The sequence below is a fragment of the Anas platyrhynchos genome, chromosome 19 (assembly GCF_047663525.1).
Source record: "Anas platyrhynchos isolate ZD024472 breed Pekin duck chromosome 19, IASCAAS_PekinDuck_T2T, whole genome shotgun sequence".
NCBI classification, from domain to species: domain Eukaryota; kingdom Metazoa; phylum Chordata; class Aves; order Anseriformes; family Anatidae; genus Anas; species Anas platyrhynchos.
The window spans coordinates 6,017,278-6,034,904 of NC_092605.1; the positions used below are offsets into that span (position 1 = coordinate 6,017,278).

Consider the following 17,627-nt stretch of genomic DNA (forward strand, 5'->3'; position numbering starts at 1 on the left):
TTGTCTCATTGCAAAGCCAAATGTGAGATATTACTGGGAAATTACCAAAGGGTGTCTTATGTAGTGAACTCAGTTTTCACCTGTTGTCTAATACATTTCCTTGCCTGTAAAGAAAAAAAAATGAGTAAGATTTCTCAGATTACTGCACCAAAGCAAAACTTTGTTATCAGGAGACATCCTATGTTGTTTTGTGGTACTCAAATCAAAGAGGAAAGAGTTTGTACTCAGATACCAAGCACATGCCCTGCCAAGCATGACCAATGCCCTGCTAGTCTACAAAGAAAAGCTTTAGCAGTGAAATGTTCTGATAACACTGACTCATGCTTCGTGAAGCAAAATTCTAGGGCTGGGGAAAGTCCTCAGTCACTTTCTTTATAACTATTAAAGATGACTGGTTTTTCCCCATGTACAAATTGTCAGATGTTTCCTGACTTAGAGCCAGGGTGCTGCTTGCTGTGCTGCTGAGTGACATGCTTTTCTTCTAGCTTGTAGGTAATCTTTTTAGATCAAAAACCTTTACAGAAAGAAACTTGATTGTATAGTGCCTGTCATATGGGACATTCTCTGCTTCTCCCCGGGAAGAACAGGAGCACTTAACCTTAGAAGGAAGAGTTGTGAAAGGAAAGCAACCAGCACTCTTCTTAGCATATCAATACTTACACACCAAACGTTCATATTTAGTTGGATTTAAACTATGCAGAATGCAAGTATCTTGCTTTTACGTGCAGTGTCTTCTTTCTTATTAAGGAATCTGATATTCGAGGGAGGATGGACTCTCCCAAATCAGCTCCCAGGAGCTCAGACTGAGGGCATGCTTCCCTGTCTGCTCTGGGCTGGTCTCTGTTAGCACAGCTTGCACAGGTCTGCTCAGGGAGGCTGGGGCTGCCTTCACACTCATGCCACTTCCACAAGAGCCCGTGGTAACAAGAACCACATGGACCACACGCGTTTCTGTTTCCTATGGTAATTCACCATCTGTAGCTGCTTCTTAGATGATGTGGGGTCCCAGAGCTTCCCCCCCGCTGACAGCTCGCTGCCGCACAGGAGCTCTTTTCTGATGGCATCTGAACACTTCCGTATTGAATGTGATTAATAAGAAGGGAGAGGTGAGTGCCAAGGGCACGGATCAGCATGTAAGAGCACTTCAGTATTTTAATTTGACCAGATTATGAAAACAGAATTTGAAAGGGAACTGGAGGCAGTTGACTCTCTTCTGCAGTGGCAGGGAAGCTGTGTCGCATCCAGCACAGAGAGGGGCCCTCCCATGACCTGTTCTCTGCAGGACATGGGCGCTGCAGGCCCCCAGCCAGGCCAGCCCTGCAGCCACCGGGCGCCTTGCTAAAGTATAAAACATAGGCCTGCGAATTTGCTTCATACAGCTTGCCGTGTTTTGGTTTGTTGAGGCAAAATAAAGCATTTCTGTTGAAGAAAAAAAAGTTACATGGCTATAGCATGGCCCCCTACCCTGAGCTGTGGAGCTGTGCCAGGGGCGTATGTGGGGGCCAGGCCCGAGGGCTGGAGCAGCGTGGCACCAGGGCCTCTGCCCGGGCACCTCGCAGTGCAGACAGGGCTGTCCGTGGTTGATGGCTTATCAAAGCCAGCGGAGAGCTCCTGGCAGTACTGCAAGGTGTGGGTTTGTTCCTGTCTGTGTGTGGTGCTTACAAGCAGGTAAGCAGAGCAGCAATCTATGGCAGTGTGCTATCAGTGCTTTCACAGGACACTGGGCCAGTACTCCCCAAGTATAGGCAGCATTGTTCCTTCAGCTCTTTTAAATCTCCCACTTCTTTTCCCGTTGCAAATTGCTGGGACTGGAGTCATGGCTGTGCCCTACAGAAGAAGTCCTGCCTGGGTCAGTGGTGTTTCCACCCCTTCACATGGGTGATTTCTGTCCACGCTGCTTGTCTGCGGAGAAAACTTCTTTGGCTTCGTTTCCTCCTAATACTTTATATTCAGAAGTGTCTGGGCAGTACCAGAGCCATTGACAATAATGCTGATTGCTTCACATCAGTATTTAATTAGGATGAAAGACAGGGGATGAGCAATGGGAGATTTTACATTTGGAAAAGAGATTGATTTACGGAGCAATCAGCCTGTGGGCTCAGGCAGGCTTTAAAAAAGCGAGAAAAGTATTCTTGTCACTTTTCGGTTGGTCTAAATCAAGGAGCTTGTGCAAAAATCTTCTTCCCTGCCTATGATTGCAGAGACCTAACAATGGGGCAAAAATTGATCCTCTGTTAAATTTTGAGCAGTGCCTTGAGGAAAGAGGTGGGGAGCCTGAAGTCTGTACTGAAAGGCCTTGCCTGGGCTGCGCCCTGTCAGTCACAGAGGACTGCCCCTGTTACAGCAATGCTTTTCTACTCTTTGACTGCGTAGAACTTCCTGGGAATTAAAACTGAGGTTATTTGAAAGGTGTCTGTGAGATGTGAGTACGTGCTGAGTTCCCTCATTGCTTTTACAGATGTGGAGTCACCCAGGTGCAGGGGCAAGTCTGTCAGGGCACCTTGGGAAGGCCTCGGTGGCGTTCCTGCCCTCACAGCTTCACCTGCACTCCTCAGCTTCATTGCACAGCTGCACATCTCTCCTATAGCCGGGAGTTTTCCCAGCAGCTTTTTGACAAAAGTTACACGAATTGAAGGCGGCACATTGCCTTTCCCAGCAGCTCTGCACCCGCTGTTTCCTGCTCGAGGCCCAGCACCAGCCGGTCTCGCCTCATGCCGCATGGCGGCTGCCGACAGCCCGTGTATGCCGGCTGGCCCCCGGCGCCTGAGGTGAGATGGCTTCCAGATCTTCCTCACAGTTCAGCTGAACTGGAGGTTATGTTTTTCCTGGTATGTCTGTGCTTGTGAAGGAGGCTTCTCAGTGATTGTCCTTACACTCTCATCCGTGAAGGGGCTCTGAGAGAAATGAAACGCTGTTTTCCGTGGCTCTCTGAGCCTGCCACATCGCTTGTTGGTCAGGAGTCCCCGTAGGGAGCTCTGGGTTCAGCTCAGCAATAGCTGAGGATAAAACTATTAGTTCTGGCTATTTGGATGGCAAGCTGGCTGGCAGAGCGTGCTCCCCTGCCTCTGAGTGCCAGCTGTGCCAAGCAGAGCAGCCCCCTCCTCTCGTTCCTGTTGCCCGGCTCCAGGGAATTGAGTATTAACATGTTGTGTCCCACAGCCTGCGAGCAGCGGGCACATTCCTCAGCAAACAATTCCAAAAGGCCTTGATGGCTAAATGCTTGTCCTCCTGCCTGGCTTTTAAGAAATGAAGTGAAACTTAATGGGAGTTCTGTGAAGTTTGATAGCCCTTCCACTCCGCTGCCATCATTCATGGGGGGCGTCCAAGCTTCCAGCCTAATGGGCATTTGTGAGAAGGCATCAACTCAGAATAAGTGTCAACAGCACCACAGGTCAGACCAGGACATATTATTATGCACCTTTGAAAACATAGCCAGGCTTCACATCTCTGCCCAGCATGCAGCAATCATTAGTCACCCTGCATAATCCTCTTGACCTATTTCTTTTTTTTTTTCCTTTCATAGTGGTCACATTTGAAAATACAGTCTAGAGCCAGTTGGGCTGACACAAAGTCGTTAATTGGGAGCTGTCTAGCTGAGGGGTAACATAGGGGCAAAGTTCACTGCAGCATGCTCAGCACCCAGGCTGCAATGCTGAGTCTTCCAAGGGAGGTGGCAGCTGGGAGGCCTCGTGTCATCAGCATGCATGGGGACTCCATTCCTGTCCCTTCCAATGGTGTTGGGCACCTGGGCACTTGGGTTCATCTGGAATTGAGGGGTTGAGCAGCTCTAGCCCAGCAGAAGGGTACGAATGTGAGAAGCTCTAATGGTATTTGCGTGCAGGAGGAAGAAAACGCTGACTGGAATAACAGGGCGGCCAGCGAGAGGCTGCCTGCACATCTCCATCCTGGAGAGCTGGGCAGGCATAGCATTTGTCACCAGGCGATTTTTCAAGGGGCTGCCATCCTGATGCTTTCCCCCTAAGGCTGGTGCAGGAGATACACGAAGAGGCATCATTCATGGCTCAGTCAGTTTCCATTATCTTACAGGAGGTCTCACTTGTCCTGGAAGGGCAGATGCAGGGCGGCCGTACACACATGGCAAGACGTGGAAATGAGCTGCAGGCTTGGTACAGAGGCTTGTTACTTCTGAGACATTTATTCTGCACGCCATGTATCTGTTAAATTCCTGGAGGAGGCAGCCACAGATATGTAGATGAAGGAATTAGCATAAAAACTATCTACAATACTTATTCCATTATTACACTATCAAAGTACTTCACAGGCTCTAATGAATTCATCTCATAGCTCTTCTGGGAGCTAGGAAATTGTTATTCAGCCCAAGTTTGCAGAAGATAAATTGAGCTATCCACTGATAAGGCCCAGGTCAGAGGTGGCAGAATCAGGCTGGTCCACAGAAGAGCCAGGTGACTGTGTGTCACTGGGGTCATCGGAGATGCCTGTCACTGAGTGGGGACCCATACCCATGTCTCCCCCAGTGCCTTGTCTGCTGACACTGCTTCTGTATCTGAGCACGTATAAAACTCAGCAGTACTTTGTGCACGTAGGTGGAATTTGTTACTAAATTTCACGTGCTGATCATTTTCCAGAATGCTTTTTCTTGTTCCCTTGTTCTGCAGAGTCTGCCTGGGTGAAAGGCAGAGTGCAAAGCAGGGCTGCCCTGCTTCGACCAGGGAAAGATCAAAGCTCTGATGCAAATGGTGCTGAAGGCAAATTAATTTCTTGCTCACCTGCACTACTTTATGAAGCTACCAGCCCAGCAAGATTTGTAGGTGTCAAATCTACTTCTAGTTTATAAAAGCAGCCAAGGGGGCCATTATAGGTCTGCTGCACCCTTGTACAAACAGGCGTTCAACTAATTAGGTCAGGCTGTGTTCTGTTAGAAGCAGCTGTGTTGTAAATCTCGCCTCTCCCTACCATGTCAGCCTTCCTGCCTTTTACTGGAGTTTCAGGGGCCCTCAGAAGTACTTGTGCTGTTATTCTCCAGTCCCTGTAGGCATCTATAAAATTTTGCAAGGCTTGATTTTGTCTGACAAAGTGTGGCATTTACACTGCAATACGCAGGCAGCCAGAAGTTGCTTGTCTCTCACTGTAAGGTTGCGGTCAAAAGTGGCTCAGTGTATTTGAGGGATGGTGCAGGTAGGATCCTGTTTGGTTCTTGCTGTTTGTGAAGCTGTTTTCTTGTCTGTTTTTGACCTGTCATCGCAGGACTGGACTGTGTCAGTCTGCCATGCATATTTCTAGCCTCATTAGACCCCTGGGTGCTGAGTGCTGCTGTCTGTGCTCTTTTGCTGTTCCTTTCTGTAGGGATTTAGGGCAGAAGTGCTTTATGCTGCTGTCATCATCTTGTAAGGAGCTAAGAAGAAATGCAGTGTATTCCCTAGATGCCAGGATAATCGTATCTTGACAGAATACTAATTAATCATCTCGTAATCAGGTAATTATTTCCCATGTAGCTGTCTAATTACCATTTAGTAGCCTAGACTCCAGCCTGCAAATAGCTAATATTTTCAAGTGAGGGTTTCAAGGAGAGGAACACAGTGGGCCACAACTCTTGGTGTAACTCCTCTGTCTTTCTTGAATTACTCCTGGGATCAATTTGGTCTGCCAGTTCTTTTAGTCTACTGAAGCACACAGCAGCCCTAATAATTGCTGTGTTGGCAACGGGAAAAGAGTACAACCAACTCCATTGCTCAGTGTAATGGACTTAGCTGCTTTACTACAGCTGTTAACATGCTCATAAGTACACCCATATGTTGGCTCCCTAGGAGCTCTTACTAACCTAGCAGATTATAAGCTTGAGTCATACGTTTGGAATCAATATACAAAATGCTCTTAAAAGTTAAGGTTATGTATTAGAGCATGCTGAGTCTCTCCATGGTAGAGAAGAGGTTTACTTGTAAACCAGGTAAGACTGCACAGATAAAAATTACAATCTTCAGTCAAAGGTTTCTTAACATTCATACCTTGAGTGTGTTTTCACCTCTCCCTCCAGCTAATTTACTCCTATCTTAGTTAGGTTTCCCAATGTCTGTGGTGTATGTGTGCACAGCACGTATGTATGTGTCCCATTCTCATGCCTCAGAAAATTTAGAGTTGTTAGAAAATGTCAACCACATTTGGAAGAGAGGCAGGAACCTCAACAATATTAAACTTTTATGGTTCATAACAATAGGCTTTTGTATGGGTATAGTTAAAGCAAGACAAGCCTTAATTTATGTGACTTTGCCAGTGTAAAAATGATTTAATACAGCAATACTACTCCCATATGTGAAAGAAGTCACTGTAGACTGACACGAGGCGCTTTCCTGCTTGTGGAGCTGCCTCTTGGGCTGGTAACGTTATGTGGTTGTGCTGTTAACCGTGTCCCACAATGTCTGTGTCAAAGCTGTAAAACTAATCCTGAAGATATCAGAATCCAGCTCAAAAGGACATGTACACCTACCATGGTGCTGGCCGTGGACACACTGATGGGTTATTTAACGTCTCCCTTTTATAATGCTGGAAGCACTGTGTGACCCTAACTTCATGTCTCAGTGTCACGTTTACCCCAGACGAATTGCAGCAATTTCTCATGCTTTACAGGGCTCCGTTGTACCCAGCTGCCTCTGTATGTGTTCATTATGTGTGTGTGCCTTCAGCTTTGCTATCTGTTCGTGTGTCCAGACCATCAGACCTTTGCCCAACCAGCCTGACAATGGCTTTGCAAACACCCCGAGGACCTGCAGTGTGTTTGTTTTTCCTTGGTTTGTTTTCTTTCCACTACCTATCTTTGTGGCGATACAGACCGCTGCTATTGACCTCAGAAGTGCTGTGATGGGCTTTGCTGTGCACAGAAGGGATGAGCGAGGTGCGAGCCCTGCTCTCAGCAGCCAACCTCGTGGTGCTTCTCGCCAGAGGAGCCAGGGGAGGGGAGACCACGTATATTGCAGGGACTCTCCAAGAATAAGTGCTGAAAGAAAAGCAGCTAAAAATAGTCTCTAAGGCTAAATGTGAATCATCTGGAGAGGAACCAGCAATAAATTCTGCATGAAAATCATGGAAGGAAGAAGCCATGTTTTCAGCAGCAGTCCTGCAGGCTGGCAGCAAATGAAGTCTGACTATGGAAGAACTGCCACCTCTGACAGGCGCTGCTGGGAGGCTCTGTGTCCTTCCCTCTATCTGCCTTCTCCAGTTTTGGCTGGGACTCAAGCCAATCGCATTCTTACTGGTGCAGTTATCAGTTAGGTCTCTCTCAGAATATTTTTTTTCCCCAGATTTTGATCATGTTTCAAGAACTGGAGCTCCAGAAAGTGGAATCGGGCTTTGTGAGAAGAGCTAGTCCGCATGATTTCCCTCATCCTCCCCATGGTCCAGACAGTTCCCAGGTTCCAGAAACGTGGCAAGATAATGAAACCCTTTACAAAACAGTGTTTTTCCTTTGCACTCCTTCTCCCAATGCAAATGCTTAACCCCTCTGTCTTCCCCCCGCCATTCATTCTCTTCCCTCTTTGCCAGCTCTAATCTGCTGCTGGGGGTTACCAGAGCTATTTCCAATGCGACGTGTTTAATCCGAAATTGAAAAGTCTTTGTGAGCTGAGGCCGCAGTGTCACGCAGTGAATATCTTAGATTCAGAAGGAGATCAAGGTGGCTTCTTGGTTACCAGTAGTTAACACAATCCATTGTGTTTTATTTAATTGCCTTTTATACTTGTCTTTGTATCTCCTACTAGGGAGAAGTGAGATCTGGAAGTGAGATAGCTTATAAATAGCTGTCGTTTTGCTGCAGCACTGAGGGAAACTTCAGCTGTAGCGCAGCTATAGTGCTTTCTGACAGGCATTGAGGAGGCAGATTGAAGCCTTTCTGCCATACAATGCTGGGCTACAAAAGCAGCATTAGGGCAGCAGCCCCTGCTAGGCGGGAGTAGCTGAGCGCAGATGCATCCCGAGGCAGGGGAGCACCGCTGACTTTGTGCAGCAGCGTGCATCATGCGATGCATCATGTGAAGTAACGGGAGGAATTCAGACCTGCTGCTGGGCCGGAGCAGTGTGCAGGTACTGCCCCGTCGCACAGCTGGGGCAGAAAGCCCAGCCCTTCAGTCCCCCATCCCACGCCACTTCTGTGCAGCTGCAGCAGCTTGGCATCATTTGTCTCCTTCCTTTCTTGGGATGACATTTCTCACTGAGACGCTGGACAGAGTGCCAAGTCCAATGGCAGGCCATGTTTCAGCAAAGCTGTTTTCTGTCAGAGTTGAAATGACCCTAAATTACAGGTTTTGACAGCATTTTGGCATAGCAGGAAGGGAATTATGCCTAAATTTCAGAGTCTCGTTTTGACATCTGTCTGTGGAGTGTTTTGGTTTAATTTTTACTGGGTTTTTAACAAATTTGTTTAATTGTATAAACATTTAATAACTTTAATAACATTAGTAACACTTAATCATATAAACATTTTAAGAAATTGCCACCAATTAAAAAAAAAGTGAGAATTTTCACATTTTCTTTTAATTCTTTTTAAGGTATCTGGATTTATCTTCCAGAATTCCTGTTTTCAGCCTGAGGCTGGTGAAAGACAGGGCAGCTATCCAGTAAAGCAATCTAGGAATATAGCAGGAACTATATTTCATCAGAATTTTTTCTTTTCCATTCAGAAGAAGAATGGCTAATGCGTGGTGCTTTTCCACCAGCTGTTAATAATGCATTTAGTTTATCCTGACGTGTTTAGAAGAATGCGACAAGGGCCCCAAGACATATTCTAACAAAGAAACGTATCACTTGGCATTTTTACAGTGAACTAAGGCTTTTCTGGGTTACACATGTCAAAGCTAAGGAGTGGGTGTAACTTCCATTACCCACCAGAGAGGAAGCAGAAGGAAACAGTCTGATAAAACCATAGTATTTCGTTAGGCAAACTTTCCCATGTAAGGCTAAAACATTGCAGCCTGCTGAACTTCTTCCAGCCTTCAGGCCTGTTTTTTAAAAAGCTTCAAGTGTGAACAGATAAGGAGTTAATTTACCTTCTCAGATTTAGACCTTTTGAAAGATGCATGGAAATTGTGAGCGCGAGAGATACATTTTTAATCATGCTGGGCTTATTTAATTGTAATCTTTGTTTCTCAGCTGTGGAGCATGGAGCCCTTCCCACTCCTGCTTTGCACTGCACAGCCCAGGCACATCCTAACTGTATGGGAGAGCTGGCTTCATCTCCTGCTCTGCAGCCTCTGGATCTCAGGAGAAGGACCCTGAGCTGCAGCGGGCTCCATTGCTGCTCCTGGGCTGGGCTGCAGGGAGGCACCAGGGATGCTCCAGCACCTGCCCTGCTGCAGAGCTGGGCTGCCCCATCCTCTGCGCTGAGCCTGCAGGAGCAGCAATGTGTCCTAAGAGCACATGTCTCAGGTGTCTCACTCCCCAGAGCAGCAATGACTAGGGTTCTTAACACTCTCTTTTTGGGAGAGCTGTTCATGCTTAATCTCTTTTGGGCTGGATGATGAAGCTGGTTCAAGGCTGCCTGCTCCAGGACTGATCAGCACTGCAAATGCAGTGCTAGAAACAGAAGAATTTATTCTTTTCCTTATAAATGTGTCTCTTGGAGTATAAAGAAGAACAAAAACCAATATGCAAAGCCATAGTTATCTTTCCTTCTGCTTCCTTGACCTTATTGCCGCCTTTTGCTTGCCACCTTCCTTTACACCACTCTTGTTTGCAATCAGGAACTGAGGCCCTGCTGGGAAGATATATTTAACTGATTTACTTTAGCCACATTACACATGATGTACACATGGTTTTGTATGAGGAGTTCATTTTAAATTACTTACAGGCACATAATGGTAACTCTGGGAGGAAAGAAGGAGATTAAAGTGTATCCTTGCTGAAAACTCTAATCTTTGAAATGTTTGACCTTTCCTCCCTTGAGCAGTCCTCATCAACAAAATTAAAGGCCCATAATTTTCCATTGTTGTAGAGATCTGAATGTTAGAAGTACCAGAGTTAAAATAAACAGGGTTCAGTTATTCTTCATGTAACGTCATTTGGGCCAGCTCTAGATAAAGTAGTTGCGAAAATGACCGTGCCAAGGCACAGTCTGATATGCCCCTATCATGCCTAAATTTAGACGTTTTATGGGATTCAATGTGATGTTGTTTCAGTCTGACGATAAACTTCAGCTATGTTATGATTAACTAATAGAAAATGGCAGGAAATGTTTTCTTTTTCTGTCTCGTTAAAGACTGAAAGATGTTGAAAAACATCGCCTACCCTCACTCAAGAGAAGAATTCATTCTCAGAAGTGTTTGTGATCCTTAGGAAAATATAAAAAATATATCAAATATAAAAATAATTTGTCAAATCAGTCAAAATGCTAATGTTAAAACATTTTGATCTGACTTGCACAATGTAAACATTTTTATTATGATCAATTTACCTGTAGAAACAAAAAATAATGTTGAATGAGAAAGCTGGGTTGTATCAAGATCAGCTGTAAGAGGACCAGTGGAGAAGGGGATCTCTAAATGCCTGCTCATTTCTTCTGGTTTTGCCCAGGCTCCCATGATCTCGTGAATCTTTTCCATCTTACAGCCACTAAGATGAAGAATAACCTTTGCCACAATCAACATTTTCTGAATGGAGCAACAAATTCAAAGGGGTAGGAGCCTAAAATGATGGCTGTTTTACTCGTTTGGGAGGTAGCAGAGAGGTAGTGTTTGTTTAGAGAGGAAGTTTAACTTCTGCTGTGCTTCAAACTTTCTTTCTGCTTGCTGTCTTCCTTTCTCCTGGCTATTTCTTGCTCTCTGCAGCTTTGTACATCTCTTATTTTGGACTGCAAGATCTTTGGGATAGATAGAGCCTGTGAATGTGTATGTTAGCTGGCACTGTGCGACCTGGCTGTCCAGAATCTGTTGCCGTAACGCAAAAGATTATTCATATGCATTACTGCAGCAGCAGATTTTATGAATTCCCTGTTCTCAGGAGCTGTGTAGTTGCAAGTCATGAGATTTTGGCATAGCAGAGCCTTAGAGTTGTTCAGAAATACCTGGTTCCACTGAAGACTTCGGCATCAAACCTGAAGGCAAACCTCAGTCCTGCCATCGTTTCGGTGATCTCTTCTGAGCAGCTAAAAGCCGAAGAGTGCGAGGCAGAAAATTATTTTGTTTCAAAATAAGTCTAAAGTTAATAGCTAGTTTCGATTCAGATAGAAATTGCTTTGTTAAACTAACAATATTTCGGACTGGTGGAAGCACTGCGTGGAAGTTCAGCGTTACCTGGATCGAAGGCAGCGATGCTGCTCCCGGCTCCGTGCTGCCCGCGGCTGCGCTGGATGCTCCTGCTGGGAGGAGGATTTGATTAGGAATGCCTTAGCCAGGGCAGATCTGAAGGCTTTGGAGTCTACCCCAGGTTTCTTGGCAACGATGCACAGTTGAGAGCCCTCACCAGCACAGACACAGAGCGTGTCCCAGGTCTGCCTTCACGTCCCACTCGGGAGAAACTTAGCTGCTACGAGGGAAATTCAGAGTCCCTGCGATTTCCTATAGCGACTTCCACAGCCGTTCTCAGTAAGTAGAACTTTGAATTAAGAAACGATGAATGTTTTACCCCCAGAAGTTGTCTTTTGTTAAGTGTGTTGTAGATAGGGGAGGCACATCAGGCTAAAAGCCAGAGTTAAAATATACACAATTCTGCTTTCAGTTAGTGTGAACCTGCTCTAATGAGCCATTAACCGAGTGGTGTGAGACTGCAGGAGACGAGTCTTAGAAAACCAGGCAGAGTGGGAAAGCAGAGCCTGACCCTTCTCCCTTTGTCAGCTTTTTCTTTTCAGGAGGGAGCTAGTTGTATTGTGTGCGCCTGCTACCTACAGCAAAGCTGTCTGCACGAGAGGGGAGCTGGGACAGCCTCCCCAGCGTCTTGCATGCCTTTGTGGGCTCTGCACATCCCTTCTTGCACTGCTGATGCAACAGGGGAGCCTGGCACTGCAGCGAGCTGTTTCCGTTCCTTTTGCACAGAAATCATAGTAAAGTGGTGTCGTTTTGAAGATGAGAGTTTTTAGCTGGGCAAGGCTGTATTTCCTGAGATTTCTTAGTGATGTCTGATTTCTGATGCAGAACCAGAATGTGCAGCGGGCTCCTGTTCCTTCTGAACTCCTCTGTTCTCTGAAGTATTTGTGCTTGCTTTTAATGGAGCAAACAGTGAGTGCAGCAATACCAGCCCTGCAGAGGTTACCATAACCCAGTGGAAAGGTGGCTATTGTGACTGTACTTGTGATTTAGTCACCTAAATTGTTCTGACCTCAGGGAAAAAGCCGATCTTCCCGTGCACCACAGCTGCCGCTGTTGACGAGGGCTCACAGCCTTCTCTTGCAGCATGCGTCGTGCCTGCGTGGGTGGGCATGTGGGCGGGCATGGCTCCGAGCACCCTCTTCCAGTGCCTCTGAGTCACACCGCACTCGCTGCAGGTATGCGCGCACCCCTGCTTTGAACAGTTCCTGGTGGAGCCATGCACAACCTGTGGCACATGCCATGAAAAAACATGCTTGTAGGAAGTAAGCTAGCCAAAGCACTCGCAAACACAGTGGAGGGCTGGGCTGGCTGCGCTCCCTGCAGGAGCTGACTGCAGTTCTCTGAAGGGCCGGGGCAGTGCCGTGGCTTCCTCATCTGCAGTTCTTTCACAGCTCGGTTGCCTAAACCTACCCACTCGGAAGGCAGCCTGCAGCACTGCAGAGAGCCTGTGCGGCTTCCGTGCGGGGAATGAGTCATGAGCTGCCTGCAGCTGAGTGAGGGCAGGACCGCACCGTGCCACCCGTCCTGACGGCAGCGCTCCTCGGCAGCCCCTTCTGTGGGGCTGCGGGAGATTAGTCCCAGCATACAGGGAATGAAGTATTCAGCCCTGCTCCTCTGGGAATATTGAGCACTGCCGTGGGAGGAAGAGAAGTCGGGACTCAATTTATTGGTGCCGTTTGACTGAGCAATCATACCCCTGCTTTTAGTAGAGAGGAATGTGAGATTAAAGAAACTTGGTTCAAAGGCTCCACACATCTGTGGTAACATCTGACAGCGGGGCCAGAGCCTTGTGGTTTTGGTTCCTTCTTTGAATGACCGTGTCCTTCGGGGGCTGCTGTACTTGAGTGGCAGCCCCTGAGGCTGCTGCACCTCCTGGGCTCTCCTGCTGTCCCCAAAGGCGAACAGCAGGAAGCCAGCTGCAGTTCAGCCTGTAACCCTGCTGGCTGAAAAGCGATGAGGATTTGGCCAGCCCAGCTCTTCTCCACTCCCAGTATCTTTGGGAGAAACTATATCTGAATCTCACCATTTAAATTGCTGAAGTCAGTGGTGCTGGGCCAGTATATCCTAGCTAAGAGTCTGGCCTGCCATTTTTACAGAAAATACAGCAGCTGTGACAAATAAGAGGTGGTTTAGAGGGTGCTTAACATGGACCATGGGGAGTTCTCTTTGCATAGCATGGTGTTGGTTTGGATCTTTGGGTTTCCAGGACCTCCTGCCTCGGGCAGACAGGGTGCCCGAACACCCCACGGCGATGTCCGTGCGGCTGTTCCCAATGACTCTTGTAATTACTCCTGCGCTGAGCTCAAGAGCAGCACGCTGCTGGTTCGGTGTGGCTGGGCCTGCTGGTGCAGGGACTGCGGGGACTCGTCTGCTGTATGTCCCCCACATAACCCAGGCACAGGAACCACACTCATCCTGCTCGGGGACATCAGCTGCCTCCAAACTGCTTCGGCGTGAGCGATGGTGAATCCTCCTGGGGAAGGTGTAGATTAAGTCGCATCCTTATCACATCTTGCCATAACTCTGCAATAACTCGCTGCAATGCTTGTTTCTTCCAAGGCTGCTTAGGGATTCCTAACCCATTTTTCCCCCTCAGAGAAAAACGCTGTATTATAGTAACAGGAAACCATGTGGCTATGCCCCGTTCATTGCAGATCTCCACAAGCTGATGTTGTCTGTCCAGGTACCTCATGCATTTCTGCGTAAAACACACTCTGCCCACGTGCACAGAGCAAAACCCCTCTCATCTGTGCCTCCCCCATGCCTCACCGAGTGCTCATGCTGGTTAAATGAATGTCAGCCTTGGTCAGCTCTCGCTTGGGCTGGTCGGCCAAGTATTTCGGCCTGGCTCTTTCTCCTCCCCTTGGTGTCCCCCTCCTGTTGTTCTGTTCCTCGCTCTGTTCTCCAGTAACAGTACCACCTAATTAGGTCACGGGTTGTTTCAGAGTCAAAACCTTTCAGAAGGTTTTCCAGTAGCTGCGGGTTTTGTTATTCAGAGCCGCTTGTTCTGCTTGCCTAGCTTTCCTGCTTTGTGCCTCTCTTAACTGCTCCTAATGCTGAAATATTTCTTATTCATGTGGCTGCGGCAGTAAAAGACATGTTAGCTCTGTAACAAGCTGCTGCTGGCTCCTCAGGGAGCTCCCAGAGAAACGTTTTACTCCGAGATAAATCTTCTTTTCTGCATTCCCTACTGTTTTATTAATAGAGACGTTTTCACAAGAAGAATTTTCTCACGTGAAGCCTTCTGCAGCTTCAGCTGCGGTTCCTCCCTGGAGCCCCGGTCGCTCTGAGCCCTGTGCCTTGCTTGCAGCAGGCGCCGGGAGCCACGTTGGGGTGCTGGCAGACACGATGCCGTGCTCAGAGCAAGGGCAGCCAGGAGAGGGTCAGCAGCATGCACCGAGACCTTGGAACGTGGCTGGCAGATTGTAGGCAACAGACCTAATCCAAGGTCTGGTTGCCCCCAGATCTCACTGCATCTGGCTGAAGGGATTCACCTACCTACCGTAAGGCGTTACTTTTCCCTACAAACAAGTTCAGTTAGACCACAAGGAGTACTTCCAAAGGAGGTGCTGGTTAGGGTAAGCAACAATGGCAGAACTGTGTTGTTTTTTTCTCATATTTATAACCAAAGCCTAGGAGATGCCAGATGTACCCCATTCAGTCTGCAGCCAGAAGACAGGGCGGGCTGCCTGACCAGCTGGGCTGGGACTAGATGGAGGCTTGGCAGTGGGTATTTGTAGGAGATTCCTGCCTGCTTCCCTCCAAATGAAATACGAATTATGTCCTGATCTCTAATCAGCTTTTAAACATTCAGTTTAATAGTGGTGAAATGACATCTGTGAATTATGGTACCTCTGAATATTCCGAACAGCTGTATAAATACCCAGACCTCTTTAAAAATAAGATGAAAGAAGAGCTGATAAATCAGAATGATTTAAAAAAATTCAACTTTTCTTCAGAGTTAATTGAGAGCAAAGATTGTTGCCCCCACTCATTGCACAAATTTCAATTAGGCTGATGGCAGAGCTGGTCACAGTGGCTGAATCTGGCCTGTAACAAATTGTTAAAGGAAATCCTTCCTGTTTCAATCATTGAACCTTATTAAATCAATTTCATACAATGTTTTAGTCATTGGCTTTCGTTCATGCCAAACTAAAGCTGCTTTTCCAGGCAACAGAGCCTGCCTGCTGGAAATAACAAGACTGGCTTTGCCTAGCTGTGTGCTGCATAAAAGACTGTCCAGAAGATCTTATTTTGGGATCTGCTGTATACAAGAGGGGCAGGAGATGCTTCCAGCTTCTTCCCAAGCAAGGTGCCGGTGCGTTCAGGTGAGGTGGTGGCAGCTGGGTTCTCAGCCTTGCAAAGTATTTCACCTGGGATGTTTTGTAACGCTCATCAAAGCAAAAATTACACATGGCTCTGGCTGGCTTTTTTCCTGTGCCATTTTTTAACAGTACTTGCTAACTGTGACTTAGCAAAAGAATTGAAAGAATTTGGAAGATAAGAAATTAGTCAGGGAGACAAGAAAGCTACATGTAAAGGAGATAAGAATTGGGCCAGGGGGAGCTCAGTCCGTGCAGTTAGGATGTCCCAGATCTGAGCACCACTTCTGTCCCATGAAGTCTTGTATGGCAGGTAATTCAGTGTTCTTCCTGGAATAGTAGGTAATGTCTTTTTTTGGTGCATTTTTGCTTAACTTTGTGTCTGAGGCTTGTTGTGCCACCTCTTTTTTAGAGAATCACTTGTCATTCCTTAATCACCTCAAGCAATTAAACCTAGTGTGAATTTGGAGGGAGCCAAGGTTCGGGGCTCAGCCTCCTGCTGTCAGGGGTTGAAGCGGGCCAGCCTGCAGGAGCTCGAGACATCCTTTTCAGGCAGAATGTCCTGTCAAGTTTCGATGGAAATAACAACTGTCCTGATCTTTTTTATTATTATTTATTTATTATTGCTTTGTCTTTCCACTGCCAACAGCACTTCAGAAGTGAGGGATCCAGCCTGACCTCCCGGAGGAAAGGCATACTGCCAGGGGAGTACCTCTCAGGTCTTTACAGGAGGAAGTGTCACATCACCAGCTGATTAAGCAGGCTCATTCGGATCTCACACAGCATAAGAGCCCAAAGTTGTAATCCAATAACTGGCTGAAGAGGAGCCTGTGTAGCCATGGGGGTGACAGCATGTGCCTGCAGCCTGAACAGAGAGTCCCCCACGTCTCATTCTTCTGCGGTCCTCTGGATTTCAGGTGGAGAATCTCAGCTGTTGCTGCTCTCCTTAAATTGCACTTTCCAGAAGAGACTGAGAGGAGAATGGGTGAGACAGCTCAGAGTACGTGCAGGATATTAACAAGGGTGATGGCTCTGACTGGGGTGTGTGTGGCTCCAGCTACATGGCCACCCTAACAAGTCCAGCTAACTGCAGTAACAAATTGATCTTCACATCTCAATCCAGTGCTGTCTCTTCTCACCTGTAGCCTCTGTCTTCTACATGCCTGCACCAGCAGTCTCACAGCGCTGCTGCATGGCCATGCTCTCCTGAAGGGGCTATGCCCCATCTGTGTGAATGCTTTGGCTATCTTCAGGCTTCAAAGTGGCATTAAATGTCTGTGCTCAGTCAGCTGGAGCCAATCTTGAGCAATGCCAGACATCAGATAGTGACTGATCATGCTGATCCACCCCTGGGCTCTCAGCACGGCCTCTGCCTGCCCTGGGCTGAGCCACCAGGGTGGGAGCAGAGGGCAGGTTCCCCCCAGCAGGGATAATTAACAGCAGTGGTCCTGTATGGATGCTGTGATTACTTCCTTCATTTTCCTTTTGTCTAGCTGTAAGATGTGTGATTGCCATGGGGGAACTGCCTAGTGTTACACCGTGATTTGACAAAGCCTTTGAACTCTTCTTTTTTTTCCCTTTTGAGCTTTGGTCATCCAAATGTAAAGTAGAAGCAGTTAAAGCATGGGAGAACTGAAAAGGTGTGGAAAAGAGACAGTAGGGCTGTGCTGAGCATCCCCAGAGCCAGCTCTGCAAAGGGGGAGGGGGGTTGTTATCTCTGGACTGAAGGGCACTTTCCCACTGTGACTTCATATGCAGGGTTTATACCACAAAGAATTTACGTACAAGTCAAAGGAAGGTTTGCTACTGCTGTCAGTAGATTTTAGGCTTTGGCAGAAGTGCTGGTGCTCGCTGCTGTATCGCCGGGTGCCTGGACCTGGTGGGCAGCTTGCTTTAGCAAATGTGCATGTCAAAGAGCCATTGCTTTTCCCAGGAGCAGCGGATGAAAAATTGGTTTCAGCTGAGGAGCTCTGCGATGTACTTTATTGTGATGTTAGCTATGATTTAATGATAAAACGCTAATGTCGCTTAGGAAGGA

At 47.3% G+C, this 17,627-nt stretch overlaps 1 protein-coding gene across 4 annotated transcripts in view; it reads left to right on the forward strand.

Moving 5' to 3' along the window:
• RAB11FIP4 (RAB11 family interacting protein 4) overlaps window positions 1-17,627 on the forward strand; it is a 125,668-nt gene that overhangs the window by 62,453 nt on the left and 45,588 nt on the right. Inside the window, exon 1 of one of the 4 annotated variants that reach the window (XM_021267312.4) lies at window positions 11,407-11,546. The exons of the other annotated variants lie outside the window; for them this stretch is intronic. The gene's annotated coding sequence lies outside the window, so the exon portion shown is untranslated. Of the gene's footprint in view, window positions 1-11,406; window positions 11,547-17,627 lie in introns of those variants that run through there. 4 annotated transcript variants of the gene reach the window in all.